The sequence below is a fragment of the Cynocephalus volans genome, chromosome 5 (assembly GCF_027409185.1).
Source record: "Cynocephalus volans isolate mCynVol1 chromosome 5, mCynVol1.pri, whole genome shotgun sequence".
NCBI lineage: Eukaryota > Metazoa > Chordata > Mammalia > Dermoptera > Cynocephalidae > Cynocephalus > Cynocephalus volans.
In genome coordinates, this window is record NC_084464.1 from 91,728,373 (window position 1) to 91,743,904 (window position 15,532).

The following is a 15,532-nucleotide window of genomic DNA, read 5'->3' on the forward strand; positions in this document are numbered from 1 at the left end:
TACTCTGGGTAAAAAACGAGTGATATCAGAAATTGCATTGTGTTGAATAGAGTATATCTTGTGAACAATAAAAAACAAAAGACAAATGTCTAGGTAGCAGACTTTGGATCCATTTTGTGAGCAGAGGAAAAAGGTGTATCTAAAAGTTTGTACTTTTACTCAGGTACCAAAAATAAGAAACACTGCATTAATTTTTTTCAAAAGTGATTTATGTAGAAATTATCACCAGTCCTCTGCCTATTGAAGCTATCACCACGTCAATACAAAGCTAATTATCTTATGCGAATGCCATACTATCAAATGATAATAGATGTCAAATACTGAGTTCCAATGCTCGTTTATTCAGTAACTAACACATGTTTTGTCCATTATTCTTTATACCATTTTTGGATCAGCAGTCCTAATCACACTGTGTCAACAACTAAACTGTACTAATTTTAATTTAGGATATTCTACTGTTTTGTTCTACCAGCTGGCCAGTACCGGGATCCAAACCCACGACTTTGATATTATAAGACTGCGCTCTAACCAACTGAGCTAACCAGCCAGCTGGCTTAACTTAGGATATTCTACTGTTTGGAAAATATCTTTTGAAAAAAGATCAGAATTTAATGAAACCACAGTTTAACTAAGACATCTACTCAATTTAAATTCCTGATACTATGAAATTAACAGAATATGTTTTATGTGAATTAGCAGAAAAAGATAGGTTAGCACATGGAAAACAAGTAACAAAGCATTTACATTCCTGGTAAATATTTTCTGAAATTAAGATTGAACCTTAAGTTATAGAACTTGCACTGGAAAGAGTAATCACGAATTGAGTTATGAATTGAGTAGTGTCCCCTCAAAATTCATATGTTGATGTTTTAACCCCCAGTACCTCAGAATGTGACTTTATTTGGATATAGGGTTATTTCAAATGTAATTAGGATGAGGTCATACTGGAGTAAAGTGGGCCCCTAATCCAATAATGACTAGTATCCTTATAAAAAGGAGAAATTTGGACAGAGACATGCAGAACCCCACCTAAACGTGAAGGCAGAGATTAGAGTGATGTATCTACAAGCCAAGATACACCAAAGATTGCCAACAAACCACCAGAAACTAGGAGAGAGGCACGGAACAGATTCTCTCTCATGGTCATCAGGAGGAATCAACCCTGGAGACAGCTTGATCTCAGAGTTCTATTCTCTAGAACTGTGAGACAATAAATTTCTGTTGTTTGAGCTGTCTGGTTTGTGGTACTTTGTTACGTCAGTCATAGGAAACTAGTATGGGGGAAATTGTGGTTATGATTTGAGATACACTGGACTGCCTGAAAAATGAGAAAAAAGTTGTATTTAAAGGCGGTGGAGGATATCTGGCAAACTTGACAGTTTAGTCATAATAGCTGCCTGTGTGGTCACCACTGCACAGCATATCTGCAAAAGACTGTCAAGATTAAACAGTGACAAGGGTGGGGTGCCTCAAATGACAAAGGAGGCTATTTCAGAAACAAAGAGGACACCGAGGACCCTCCCCTAGTCACCTATGTGTCTTTGCTCAGCCTCTGCGTTCCACACTTTTTACCTGACCACTTACCCTTTAATACTCAACCCAGGCATCAATTCCTCCAGGAAGCCTTCCCTGATGCTTCAAAGCAGAGTTACTTTTATAAACTCAGAGAGAAAGACACCCCTATCCACATATCTTCATCATTATCCTCACCACATTGCCCGCCTCTCCCACCACTGTGTTAGCTTCTTATCAGTAGTACAGTGCCTTGAACACTTCAATAAATGTCCACTGAATATTTCTTAAATTAACATTTTTTGTCATTTTATCCTCCCAGTAGCCCACTTTATCCTTGTCCCTTAAGATAGATATCTGCTAAAATACTATAGTAACCCTTTCAGGGTAGAAGAGAACTTGGAGGGGGAGGGGGAAAAAAAAGAAAAAACCCTACAAAAATATTTAAGCTAAAATTGAAAATAAAAATAATACTTGGAAGCCAAAGTCTTAACAGAGTTAAAAAAAACAAAAATTAGTTTGTTGATCAAGAAGAAAAAGAAAACTATATTTAAAAGATTAACTGTTGAATCAGGTCATGTGAATCTAAATAAATAGTACAGCTAATGGCTTCAGTGACCTACACAGACCAGAATTGTTCTTGTTGTGACTAAAATGTCTATAACAAGTCTTAAAGGCTTGAAATGTTTAGAATAGTTTTGCCACAATCTGGCAAGATTTTTCTGATTTGTATAATCTCAGAAACCTCTGAGGAAAATCAAATTGTTTTACCAGATCTTTGCTTGGTATTAGACTTTTCTAACACCTCCCAAAATATTCCCCTGGATCTGATGAGTCATTCTTTGACTATAGCCAGTAAAAGTAGACAGAGCTGAATAACACAAAACCTCATCATCCTGAGCCTATTCATACCATAAATCGTTTTCATACAATTTTTCCGATGTCAAATAAAGATAAATGCAAATGTATAAGGTGTGGAGAGGTGTTTGCTGACTTTTTGTGCTGAGTTTGAGTAATCATAGGCTCAGCCTTAGGAACGGCAGTTCTAATTCAGGAGCCACTTCAAATCTGTATTCAGAACAAACATTGCCTACGGCAGAAAAATTGTTTAATCATTGTGTAAATGAGTACAGTTAGACATTGTGATTCCTTCTGCATAAGATTTTACAGCCTAGCCCGAACCTCCTCTAAACACCATATTTGGAATACACATACTATTTTGCATTATAGATATGATGCTGGCTAATTTTTCTTTGTTTTCGTCATTTTGGATGTGGTCATTATTGAGTTGATTGGATAGATCAAGTAATCAAAACCATATCTGAAGGTACTTCAAAAAGCTCATGGAAATTTTGAATTTAAGGTAATATGAATCTTTCCTTGAACTTTTTGAAGTATCTCCATATTTGCCAGTGATTTCAAGAGGTCACCTAGTGCAGTCCTCAGACTCAAGGCAAGATTACCTGTAAACTGCTCAAGCCAGATCATTATCTGTCTGACCCTTTCTAAAGATTTTTAGGAACAACATCCAGAATCCTGTTCAAGTGTAAAAACGCAATTGCAGATTCTCTGATATCTAGCTTTAATCGCTTCTCTTTTGGAGGCCGATTTCTCCTTGTGAAGTACCCTATAGAACAAGGCACTCCAGGAAATGAGCCAAGATCCAGCTAGCCTGAGGGACTTTGAAAAAAAAAAAACACAGGATAGTCTCTGGGTAATCAAATAAGATTTTTTTTTTTCTTTCCAAAAGATGACCGGTAAGGGGATCTTAACCCTTGACGTGGTGTTGTTAACACCACGCTCTCCCAAGTGAGCTAACTGGCCATCCCTATATAGGGGTCTGAACCTGTGGCCTTGTTGTCATCAGCACCACACGTGAGCCACGGGCCAGCCCTCAAAATAAGATTTTTTGAAGTCCCTATTTTAATATTTGCATATTTTCCTCAATTATCTACCCTCAAGTATCTATACCGTTGCTCAAAATCTAACTACTATTACTCTACAGAAAAGTTAACTGTGTTTGGGGATCTTATTTCCCAGGCCAAACCAATCAGAAGAATCAAGCAGAAGCAGAGGGAAAAGGGAATTGAAGATGCTGTACACTGGCCACAACAAGCAATACAATCATTGGATAGCAAGGAAAAAGACTGTAAAAAAATAACTATGAAATTCAAAAAGCCTAACAGCCTTGAGACACCTGCCTCTCAGGACAATTAGCCCTACTTCATCTCAACTGCAACTGAGACATCCTGTATTATTACAGCACCATATAATAATGGTAGGGTTGCCATTTAATAAAAATATATAAGACTACCAGTTAAATTTGAATTTCAGATAAACGAGGAATAATTTGTTAGTATAAGTATGTCACAAACACTACATGTATTTAGCTGAAATTCACACTTTATTGGGTGTCCTGTATTTTATCTGGCAATCCTAAATAAGGAGCACAAAACTGTGACCCTGAACCATCAAAAAACCCCAAACAAACCATGAATATGTTTAGTGTGAAGTTCAAAAAATGTGTAACAAATAAGATGTTAGAAAATGCCCATTGATAATATTTAAGATTAAGAAAATCAAAAATTTCAGTTGTTTGTAAAGTTAATTTACATGAAATACTTTGAGCCATGCTTCTATTCACTGCAATATGCCAGCCATAAAATAAACCTAGTAAATATTTGATGACTAATGAAAAGCTTAACACACCATCTCCCCACTGGTGAGCACCTCGAGTCTCTAAAGGTTGTCCCTTGCCCCTCCTAGTCACTTAGTTTTAGAATTCCTTCACACCTCCTACTGCAGGTGTCGGTTCCAGTTCCATGGCCCTGCTTAAGTCCAAGCCTGACTCAGAGTTGGTGTCACTTTCTGTGTCAGGCTCCCGTTCCCTCTTGTGCCTTTTGGCCTGTGCTTCCATGATGTCTCCAGGAAGCTTCTCTGATGAGGCTTTTCAAGAGAATGAGACGTTGCCTACACTTCCCCAGTATTTTGGGCTTCCTTCTGCAAGCCCATTGTTATAAGGGTCAGCCAGGTGTATGGCCTGAAGGAAATGAAGAAAGCCGCCCAACTGTTCCCCCAGGAGCAGCTTTTCCAGCCCCACCCACTGATAACAAGCATCACCCTGCACCAATTGTTGGTCACCTGAAGCCCTTGGGGCAAGGCCTGTGTTAAGGCTAGGATTTATAGGGTGCCCAAGAAACTGGTAGATTTTATCTGGAACTTGCTTTCCACAGTTAGTTATTCTTTGTGGCCAGATTAGTCCAAGAAATTGTCCCAATCTTAGACTTAACGGAGACAGTCCACACTCTTAGTAGAGTTCGTCTCCAAGCAGTGGGTCATGGAGCAGGTCTGTGAGAACAAGACATGGTTCCCATCTTCAAAGAAGCTTACCTTCTATCTTACATGTTTGAAGATTCTTTTACAAAAGTCCCATTTATCATAATAATTTGGAAAAATATATATAATTTTATATTTTTTTCCTACAGAAAAAAAGTCATTCCAATTGCTATCAATCTGAAAACTAAAAGCCAGTCTATCTCCCAACACTGTCTACCGCACCTAAGCTAAACCCTTAGAAACTGATGGCTATTATTATCCTGCTAAGGCAAACTCCAAAATCTCCCCAAGCCTAAGGTAGTAGAACAATCTCAAGAGTACCTTCTTGTTGATTAGACTTCCCGAGAGCCCAATTACAGCTGCTAGGGGCCAGTTTCTGAGCCAGCTGCCCCCAACACACATACACCCCTCAGTGCCTATACTCCCAGGTATACTGCTGCCAAAAGCCTCTACTCAATTTTGTCTTACTTTTAGGTAATGAACTTAACTTTCACCTCTGGTTGCATTTCTGGGGTAGTTCCTTATTATCTTCTAATTGTGTTTCAAAGGCTATTTTTTGTTTTTTAAAATGACCGATAAGGGGATCTTAACCCTTGACTTGGTGTTGTCAGCACCACGCTCTCTCAAGTGAGTCAACCGGCCATCCCTATATAGGGATCCAAACCCGCGGCCTTGGTGTTATCAGCACCGCACTCTCCCAAGTGAGCCACTGGCCGGCCCTTCAAAGGTTTTTTTGATCTGTCTTCCCACAGAAGGGTGGGGATTCAGACTCAAACTGTCAAACTGGTATTCCCAACCATTCTCCAGCTGCTGCTCCAATTCTAATTGGAGCTTCATTTTTTTTTTTAACATCAGAATTTTTTTTTATTGAAACATAATTGATTGTACATATTTGTGGGATACAGGGTAGACTATCAGTTTTTCTGCACTATACATCGTGATCAAATCAAGATAATCAGCATATTCGTCATTATAAAACATAATCACTCTTTGTGTCCATTAGCCAATTTCTCCCTAATTCCCTTCCTGTCCCCCATCCTCACCTCTAGTGACATTTTTTATTGTTTTGATCACTCATAATTATCAGTCCAAAACTTAAAACAGTTCTGAAACAAAGGCCATGGTTATTCATTGAAAACCCAGCCCAGTTTGAATGTTCTCTGATAAGCAGTCCAGGAGTAATGAATGTCAAGATTATGGCCTGATCTCTAACCTCTAAAAACCCCTCTGCCCTTTAGGTTACCAAAGATGATAGTAATCAGATTAATTAAACTGGTATGTTTTAGAATATGAAAAGTGACATGAAAGATGAGATTGGGGTGCATACAAAAACTATATTAAAATCTTAGATTGGTCTTCTTTGTTTAAACAACCATGTACTGAGAGTCTGCTATAAGACCCTGTGTTTGGCAACACGGAGGGTAGCAAGATGAAAAAGATAGCTTCTCCCTTCAAAGAAGCTTACAGTCTAGTGGGGAGATATGTACACACATAACTCTAGAACGAGCACAAAGGAGGAAACTCAGAGTTCCAATTCAGTGAGATTGGATTACAGGGTGTGCCTCACTTCTCACTTTAATCTCATTCGATAGGTGAGTTAGAGCCTAGGTTGGCAATAGTTAGGGGGAATAAAACATTATTTATGGGGATCCAATGATAGCCCAAGTCATTCTCAGTTTAACCTAATAAAAACCCTACAAGGTGTAATGTTAATCCCATTTTACCTGTGGCTCATGCCTAAGGTCACACAGTCTAAAATGGGTCAGAGTTGGACTATTACCCAAGTCTATAAGATCCCAAAGGTGTGTTCCACACTGATGACTTGGGCAGCAAAAAAACCTGGAAGGAAAGGGATGAATTGGTTTAAATTGTACAAAGCCTCATAATAGAAATAAGTAGGAAGTGATAAATTTAAAAAAATTTTTTTAAAGCTGAGTCTCAACATGTCCAGAAGACACAAAAGAATGTCTCCCATGACTGCTTCACTGTGTTCCATTTCTCCACGGAACCTGATACTTGAGTACCAAGTTTTAAAATATGATTGTTGTGGTGTCACGTTTCTGTTCTAGGTAATTGTGAGTTCTCAAAGAGTACTGTGTGTTGACATGTGGCCCACATGACTTAGTTTCCTTTCCTAAATTCCTTATTCCTCATTGCCTTTCATCGTGTCTCCAAAACAGGTAACACTTAATGTACAGATCACTAAAACACATTCCTAAGTCATATTAACCACATCTTTTACTTCATTTGCTAACAAGCAACTAAACAGAAATTCAGGTTCCTTTCGATCCTCTTGGTTCCTTGCTACTCAAAATGTGGCCTATGTACTGGAAGCATCGGCATCACCTACAAGTACACCTGGAGCGACTGAATCAAAGTCTGCATTTTGACAAGATCCCCCAGGTGATTCATATGCATATCAAGTTTGAGAAGTTCTGCTCTAGTTCACTTAGCTTCCCCCTGGCAGATGTACTGGCAGACACTATGCCATGGTCCTCACAGGTGTGCTGAGCCTCTGTGAGGCCACAGGGGTACAAAGATAACTGAGATGTCCCCTGTGATAGAAAGTAGAATAAAAGAAAAGGATCTAGACAATCTAGAAATGTTTGCCTGGACGAATGAGAATTTTTGTATCTAAATGTCCTGCTCTGCAAAATAGTGGAGTTCAGAATGACTTTCAGTGGAAACAATACACTTGAATGTTTGTTTGCTCTTCAAGAGATCATAACAGGAAAGTTGTAACAAGAATAATGAAATAAGCACACATCTCCCATACTGCTGAACTTTTCCTTCATTCCCTAGTAAGTATCCCTCCATAGCACTCCAGAAGAGATGTAAGCAAGCTAAGCTTCTTAGAATCCACATTTATTTATTTATTTAATAACATTTATTTGCATGTTTAACATTTATTTAATGTTTAACATTTATTTAACATTTAACATTTATTGCATGTTTGTTATAGGCCCATCTCTGTGCTAGGTGCTCCAGTTACAGATAAACATAACATTTCCTTCACTGCATGAGTGTTCCTCTTGAGAATTTCTTTAGCACCTAAGATGCAAGTGTTTAAATTGGAGATAGCTATTTTCTTTAGAAGTGGAATGGTCTTGATCAAAAACTAAAGCATCACCTGCCATCCAACAATATTTCTCCTAAAATTGTGCAACTCATCATTCCAGAACTGTGGGTTTATTCCTATCACAAGAACAAGATGGGTACACAACAAGATAAATTAACAGTGGCAGTTTAGAAACTTTTACAGCAATTTGACATGGTCACCACATGCAAGAGCATCACCAGAAGACCAGTCTCGTTGAGCAGGTGTAGTTTGGGTGTTGAACTACAATGGGTGAGTCACATGTAACCTGAACTGCATGCTAGCAGTAAAACGACACACAATATTTCAAGATTATTTTGTTGACTATAAACCCTAAAATGTATGAAATACAGAATTCATCTTGTTCATTTGTTTATCAAAGATAATTTAAATTTAACCGTAACTTTAAAGAATTGGTTTTGGAACTGGCTACTGATGATGAATTAAAAATGAGTAATGAATATACAATAACACGTGCTTCATTTTAGATGAAAGTTAAAAATGAATATCCAGAGCTTATAGAAATTGCTTTACTTCTATTTTTCCTTTCAGCCTACCTTTGGGAGACTGGTTTCTTTACTATGAATATTATTAAAACAAAGATAACAACTGTTTAGATATACTTGATCCCCTGTCAGTAGCACTGTCATCTATCCAAACTAGGTTAGATAAATTAGCAAGCAAAAAGCAAGCTCACTTGTCACATGAAAAACTTTAAATGTTAATGTACAAGGTGTTTGTTTCAACTGTGCAAAACAGCATTTAATATGGAGAATTGCTATTTCCTTCATAACTTTTTGTTTAGTCATAAATGTGGAACAACAAAAAAGTAGTGAAGCAAGACTCTTATTAATTGCCTGTACTCAGGCTTTCAATGAACAACATGTACATTTTTGTAGTTTATTTTTCCTATTTTTTTCTCTGATTTTATTTATTGAAATATATGTCTATTGAATCTAATAGTAAAAAGAGGGCTTGTATTTTATATTTTTTTAAATTTCTTTTTTCTAGTAATTCATTTTTGTTCTATTTACAAAAATATCAGTCAACATAGATGGGGGGCACTATTCCTTCACCTCAGATAGGCTGAGAAAAACTTCTCTGTAGTAACCTACCTGTTGCTGACTATTACTGTCAAACCCAGCATGGTGGAAAAGAAAGAATACTATGAGCTGATACGTATAGAGTGTTGATTATGTGCCAGGCACTGTTCTGAGTATTTTACATGTATTAACTTATTTACTCTTCCCATATGAATTAGCTGCTATTATATCACTACATTACTGATGAGAAAACTGAAGCACAGAGAGGTTGAGTTCCTTGCCCCAGGTCACACAGCTCTAAAGAGGCAGAGCCCAGTTCCAGAATTCATGCTCTTACCCGTAAGGAGACATAAGACAGGAATTGTAGTCATAGTCCTCCACCAAATAACTATGGGCTTAGGTGAGTCATTTAATCCCTGTGGGAAGAGAGCAGGAAGAATTAGAACAGATAACAAAAGCTATGTTGCAGTGTCCTTACAATGTGCCAGGCAAGGTAAGTGCTTCATATGCATGATCTCAGTGTCTCCTAAGTGTGGGGTGATACAGGAAATGGTTTCAGGTAGCAGGGGAGATGATTTAGTGGTGCATGGGCAAGGCAGAAATCAAATTGTATCACCTCGTGAGAAAGCTATTCCTTTTTCAAGTCTCTTACTCCTGATTGCATTCGGTAGCAGCATCCTTTTGGTACAGATCTTGAGTGACTTTCTAACATTGACTTCCTTCTCTTTGATACCAAAGAATAGCAGGTCTCAGGCTTAACATTTTCTCAGGCAACAGGGTCTTTTTTATTTTCACTGCACCTTCAATTTAAGGTAAGTATTTTTCCATTTATAATAGGGATATAAAATTTTCTTTTAAAACATTTATTTAAATTTAAAAAGCAAGCTACGAAAAAATACAAAGATAATAGTATAGGTTTTACATGGACTTGGCAAAAGTTATGACTAATGAACTTCAGAAAATGCTTCATTATCTTTCAACAGATCAATAAGGTAGGTACTATTCTCTATTTTTAGGTAGGACATCTGAGGTTTATAAAAGTTCAGTAACCTTTCTAAGGCCACTCTGTAGGAAGTCGAAGAGCTGGGATTCAAACGTAGGAGTATCTGCCTCCAAAATCAGTGCTCTTAAATTAACTACTGCATATACCATTTCCCTTAGATGATGACTATGTTATGTTTCCTCCCAGGACCAGTACTCTAGAATCTTTGTACAGTCGGACCTACATATCTGTGGGTTCCACATCTGCAAGTTCAACTGACCATGGATCAAATATATTCTGAAAAAAAATTTGCTCCTGGACTGAACATATACAGACTTTTTTCTTGTCATTATTGCCTAAACAATATAGTATAGAAACCATTTATGTAGCAACTTTTACTATTTATTAATTATCAATACAATATAAATGTAAATACAATGCATTGTATTGTGTAAGTAATCTAGAGATGACTTAAAGTATACAGGAGGATGTGCATAGGTTATATGCAAATACTATGCCATTTTGTAAGAGGCTTGAGCATCCCCAGATTTTGGTATCCACGGAAAGTCCTAGGACCAACCCCCCAGCAAATAACAAGGGACAACTGTACTTCATGATCTAAAGCAGCAGTTCTGAAAGTGTAGTCTTTTCAGGCAGACCTACAGGTAAAGGCATTTTCATCACATACTAACATGTTTGTGTCTTTCACTCTTGTTCACTCACAAGTGTACAGGGGAGTTTTCCAGAAGCTACATAACAAATGACGTCACAACACATTGTACAAAAGCAGATATGAGAATCCAGCTGTCTTCTCTTGTGCCAGACATTAAAAAGATTTACAGAAACATAAACAATGCCATTCTTCTCGCTGAATCTTTTTTGTTGCTTGTCTTGGAAAATCTAGTTTTTTAAAATAAAAAAATGTGATTTTTGTTAATATGTAATGGGTTTATTGTTATTTCTAAATAAATTAGTAAATATGTAAAACATTTATTGACTTTAATTTCCAAAACAGTAAACATCAACATGTATAACCCACATAAACAAGTTCTCTGGGGTCATCAAGAGTATAAAGGTATCTTGCGTACAAAGTTGCAGTTCCGAAGAGGAAATAAATGGTTAAGTATTTAAAGTGATGGATATGTTAATTAGTTGATTCAATCATTTTACACTGTTTACATATAACACCATTGCGTACGCCATAATTATATATGATGATAATTTGTCAAAAACATAATGAAAGCTATTTTCTACTTTTAAAAAAAGTAAAAAGAGTTAGAAGGATCTTAAGATGGAAAATATATGGTAGGACAATATTTTTTAAAATTAATGTTAACTTTTGTCTCGCAATATTTCCACTCTTTTTCTTCTCCCCTGCCTCCTTCATTCAAGCAGGCAATCCCTGTGATTCACTGCTTCAGAGGCAGGACATTACTGGGTGGAAAGCAGAAATGGTGTCTAGCTTTTGTATTTCCAAAAAGCTAAGTCCATTAAGGAAATTACACTAGGTGCTTTGAAGCAGTAATAACAAAATGGAGCAAGTGCCAGTGAGAAAAAATAATAGCAGTACTGAGAGAGGGCAGCTTTCCCAGGACTAGAAAAATATTTCTAGCTTCCCGAGGGTGGGTGTGGGGAAGAACAAAGACAGGAGGGAAATTAGGAGATCAGAAGGGAGAGGGCTGGGTGGAAGGGGCCAGGAAAACAGAAAGCAGGCACTCCTCAGCCACAGTGGGGCATCTTCCAGTGTCCAGGAGCCACGTTGAAGCTGGGAACTGCCACTGCCTAAATCTCTGAGGACCAGCTATCCACTCTTTATACACATGACTGTCCAGAGGAGAGATACCATTTGACTCACCCAACCTGAACAACTGTACTTTCAAAATATCCTTAGCCCATCAGAAGCATAAAGGATGATGGCTGGGGCCCCGAACACCTGGAGGGATGTAGGGGTCAAGCAAGGAATGGCTCTAGAAGCTGTAAGTTGAGAGTCTGACTGGGATCAGCTGCAGATCCGCCCTGAGCTGGGAGAACAGTTCAGCATGCGTTTTCTCAAATATTAAGAACACCAGACATATCTGTTGCGGGTCAACAGCAAATAAGGGACCATGTCGCATTCTAGCAGAAGTTGAAAACTGATTGCAGTGTGATTGAGTTAAGCCTACAAGTGAGTGTTCTTGGTCCAGTAGAAGGGATTTACTTTGGTTGGTTGTTTTCATCAGAATGCTTTTGGGAAGAAAAAGCACACTCCAGGGTCCAATGTCCTTTCTCTCATCCAGCCCCTTCACTCATCAACATTCCCTGCCTTGCCGCTGAGGACATCTGAGTTTTCCAAGGCCTGTTATATAAAGTGCTTGAACTACCTATGGGGACTCCTCAAGATGAAATCCTAAAACTATACACAGTCATTAGTATGTGAATTTTTCAGAAGACCCTTTCATCAACTACTACAGAAAGGAGTCTCTGACACTTGAGTTGGAATCTTGGCCACTGTTCACCAGATTTGTGACCTTGAGCATGTCACTTTACCTGTCTATGCCTCCATTTCCTCATCTGTGAAATGGGGAGTTAATAGTATCTAACTGTAAGGCTGATGTGAGGAGCAAATGGGCCAATATACGTAAAGCACTCTGATTGGCAAACTCTTCGGGCTGACTATCATTATAAAGGAGGTAGACCACAGAGGTGGTGGGAAGCCTGTATCTAAGAGCCAGCCCAGTGTAGAGAGGTAAGTGAGGGCACCTTTGGTGATCCCCAGCCCATGCCCTCAGAGCTCACTTATTCTGCAAAGGGACCCAGCATAAACCTCACATTGGACATGGGTCCCAAGGCTCCTCTGCATGTGGCCAAAAAGACTGCCAGCTGTTGGGCTATAAGTGTGCCTCTTGTTCTGAGGAAGATGAGGATCTGAAGGTGGCAGTCAGAGGGGGTCTGGAGCCATGATCCTGGAGACCACAATTCTGCCCTAGAAACCAATGTACCCTTAGTTCTGGTCTTTAGCTGCCAAGCTGGGCCAATGCAGGGAGCAGGAAGTATATCAGTGTCAGACAGCGAAAACCAGAATCCTGCTCCACCACTTTCTATCTGAGTGTTCTTCGGCAACTTACTAAACCTCCCTAAGCCATCATTTCCTCTTTTGTCAAATTGAGCAATAGTATAGCTAATTTGGTTAAACAATTTAATGTATGCAAAGCACTTAGCAAGTACATAGTAAGTGCTCAATAAACGGAGCCATAGTAGAGTAAAGCATGAAGTACTGAGATAGGGCTCCCAGGTAGCTGAGTGACAGTAGAGATTCAGGTATGTGTTTGGAGGGGAATCCAAAAACAAACACATCGACGGACTAGTATAGTGAAGACACATTTGGCCATTGTGCACATTTGCTTAAGCTTCCCTCCAGGCTTGGGAATCACAGACTTCTTAGGGCTCTTTTGGGCTTCTTCGGAACCAGGAGAGAGGAAAATTAAGATCAGAATATTCTATCAAAACTGGCCCCCCACCAATATTCCCATGGAGAAGAATTTGTGATATTGCTTATAACAGAAATCCAATCAAACTAGTTCAAGGATAGAGCTTTCTCACAGGCGTGGAGGATAAAAAGTGATCAAGGCCACAGGTCTTCTCATCTCTTCTGCTTCCAAGCTATACTGCTTCTTTTCTCTCTGTGACCTACTTTCTCTTCTTTTGCTGCACATGATCGAAAATGGCTGACTCAGTCCAGCTTTGCACAATTTCCTGGTTTAAGTACTGCAGACCAGAGGTGCCCTGTTTTCAAATTCAGATTCCCAGGAGAGGGAATTTATTGGTCCAGTTCCCATTACATTCCTTCCCCTGATACTTTCAACCAAAGGTGTGTATATATGTGGTGAGGTGATGAAACAGAGTTGAGTGGTACAGACACATAAGTTCAATCAATTGATAGAAATAAACCAAATGGCTAATGAACACCTGAAAGGATGCTTATCTTTACTAACATTCAAAGAAATGCAAATTAACACAACAATATGAAGTGCTAATTTTTTTGTACTATCAAATTAGCAATAATAAAAAAATAAGACTATTGTAGGAAACTTTTTAAAATTAGAAGGTGATATGACTTTTCTGTGCGTTATTGGGTGTTTATATTTTAATATTTTAAACGTGCATAAGCTTTAGCCTGGTAATTTTCCTTAGAAGAACGTATCCTAAGGAAATAATTAGAATATGCACAGGCATATATGTACATAGGTGTTTATCGCAGTATTTTTAATATTTTAGAAAAAACTTACAACATCATAAATGCCCTTCAGTGGAGTAGAGATTACGGTAAAAAGGAATACTCGAGAGACCATTACAAAGGATGAGATAGATCCATATGTAAGATGTACATGTCAAGATGTAAAGTTTAAAAAGTTAAAAAAAAAGCAAGCCACAGAAAAGAGTGGATAGTATGATCCCATTTTTGTTAAACATACAGAGTATATATTATATACTATACATGCTATATTTGGAGTATGTATACATACACACCTATTCTCGTATATGTTTGCCTGCATGTGTGGGTATAATACAAACCTGCAAGAATAGATATAAAACTAGTAATTGTGGCCGCTGTGAATAGAATTATAGGAAGTTTTCACTTCCCACTTTATCCCTTTCCATATCTTTGAGCTTTTAAAAAATCTGCATGAATTACTTTTATAATCAGAAGGAAAAAAGCAATAAGATATTCCATTGGGTGGGGGGAAGGAGTACAGATTTTATATGAGGGAAATATTTAATATTTTAAAATTAAAGAAGGACAACAAAAATCCAATTTTTCCCAGTGGCAAACAGGTATAGTAGGTGGCAGCAAAGGCTGCCCCTGCCCAGGGTGTAATGTTATTAGGAGGAGCTACCTGGGGTGAACAAAGAAAAGTCAGCTTCTTCCAGCAACCCACAGCACATTAGAGCTGTCCCATCTGCAGAATTTGGCTTATCCACTATCCAAAGGGCCTTCCCCTTCTACTAGAAATGAATGAGTGAACTTAATTAAGTGGGGTTGAACTCTTCCGTGCAAATCCAGAAATAATACATTTTGACATTTACATATGATAAGAGGAGGCAGGTAAATGATGAGAGTTGAAGTATACAGTGAGTGAAGGGTTGGATATAGGAAAAATTAGAGGCCAAACTGGGAAAACTGGAGGTGGCCTAGGTTAATTCCAGAGATGTGTTTTCTTACTATCAATCATGGGTTTGTGTGGGTGTTTGGGGCTTTTTAAAAGAAACTTGAATAGGTTGGGAAATTGAAATTCTCACTGAGATTATTTTTATTTTTTAAGTGTTTCCCTTTTGATCCTTCCTTTCTTGATGGGAACATGCTTAATGTTTAATAACACAATGAACTTCAGTGGGGGGAAAATGTAATCTTGCTGTGTAGGCAACTTCATAGGAATGTCTGAATTTCACACACTGCAGGATAGCTGTATTAATTTGGCATAGATAAAAGGCAATTTCAATTAACACAGTCTTTTGTCTTTATTTGCAGCAGGCAGTTCACCAATAATGCATTTTAGAGAATTGTTCACCATCAGCATTAGAATC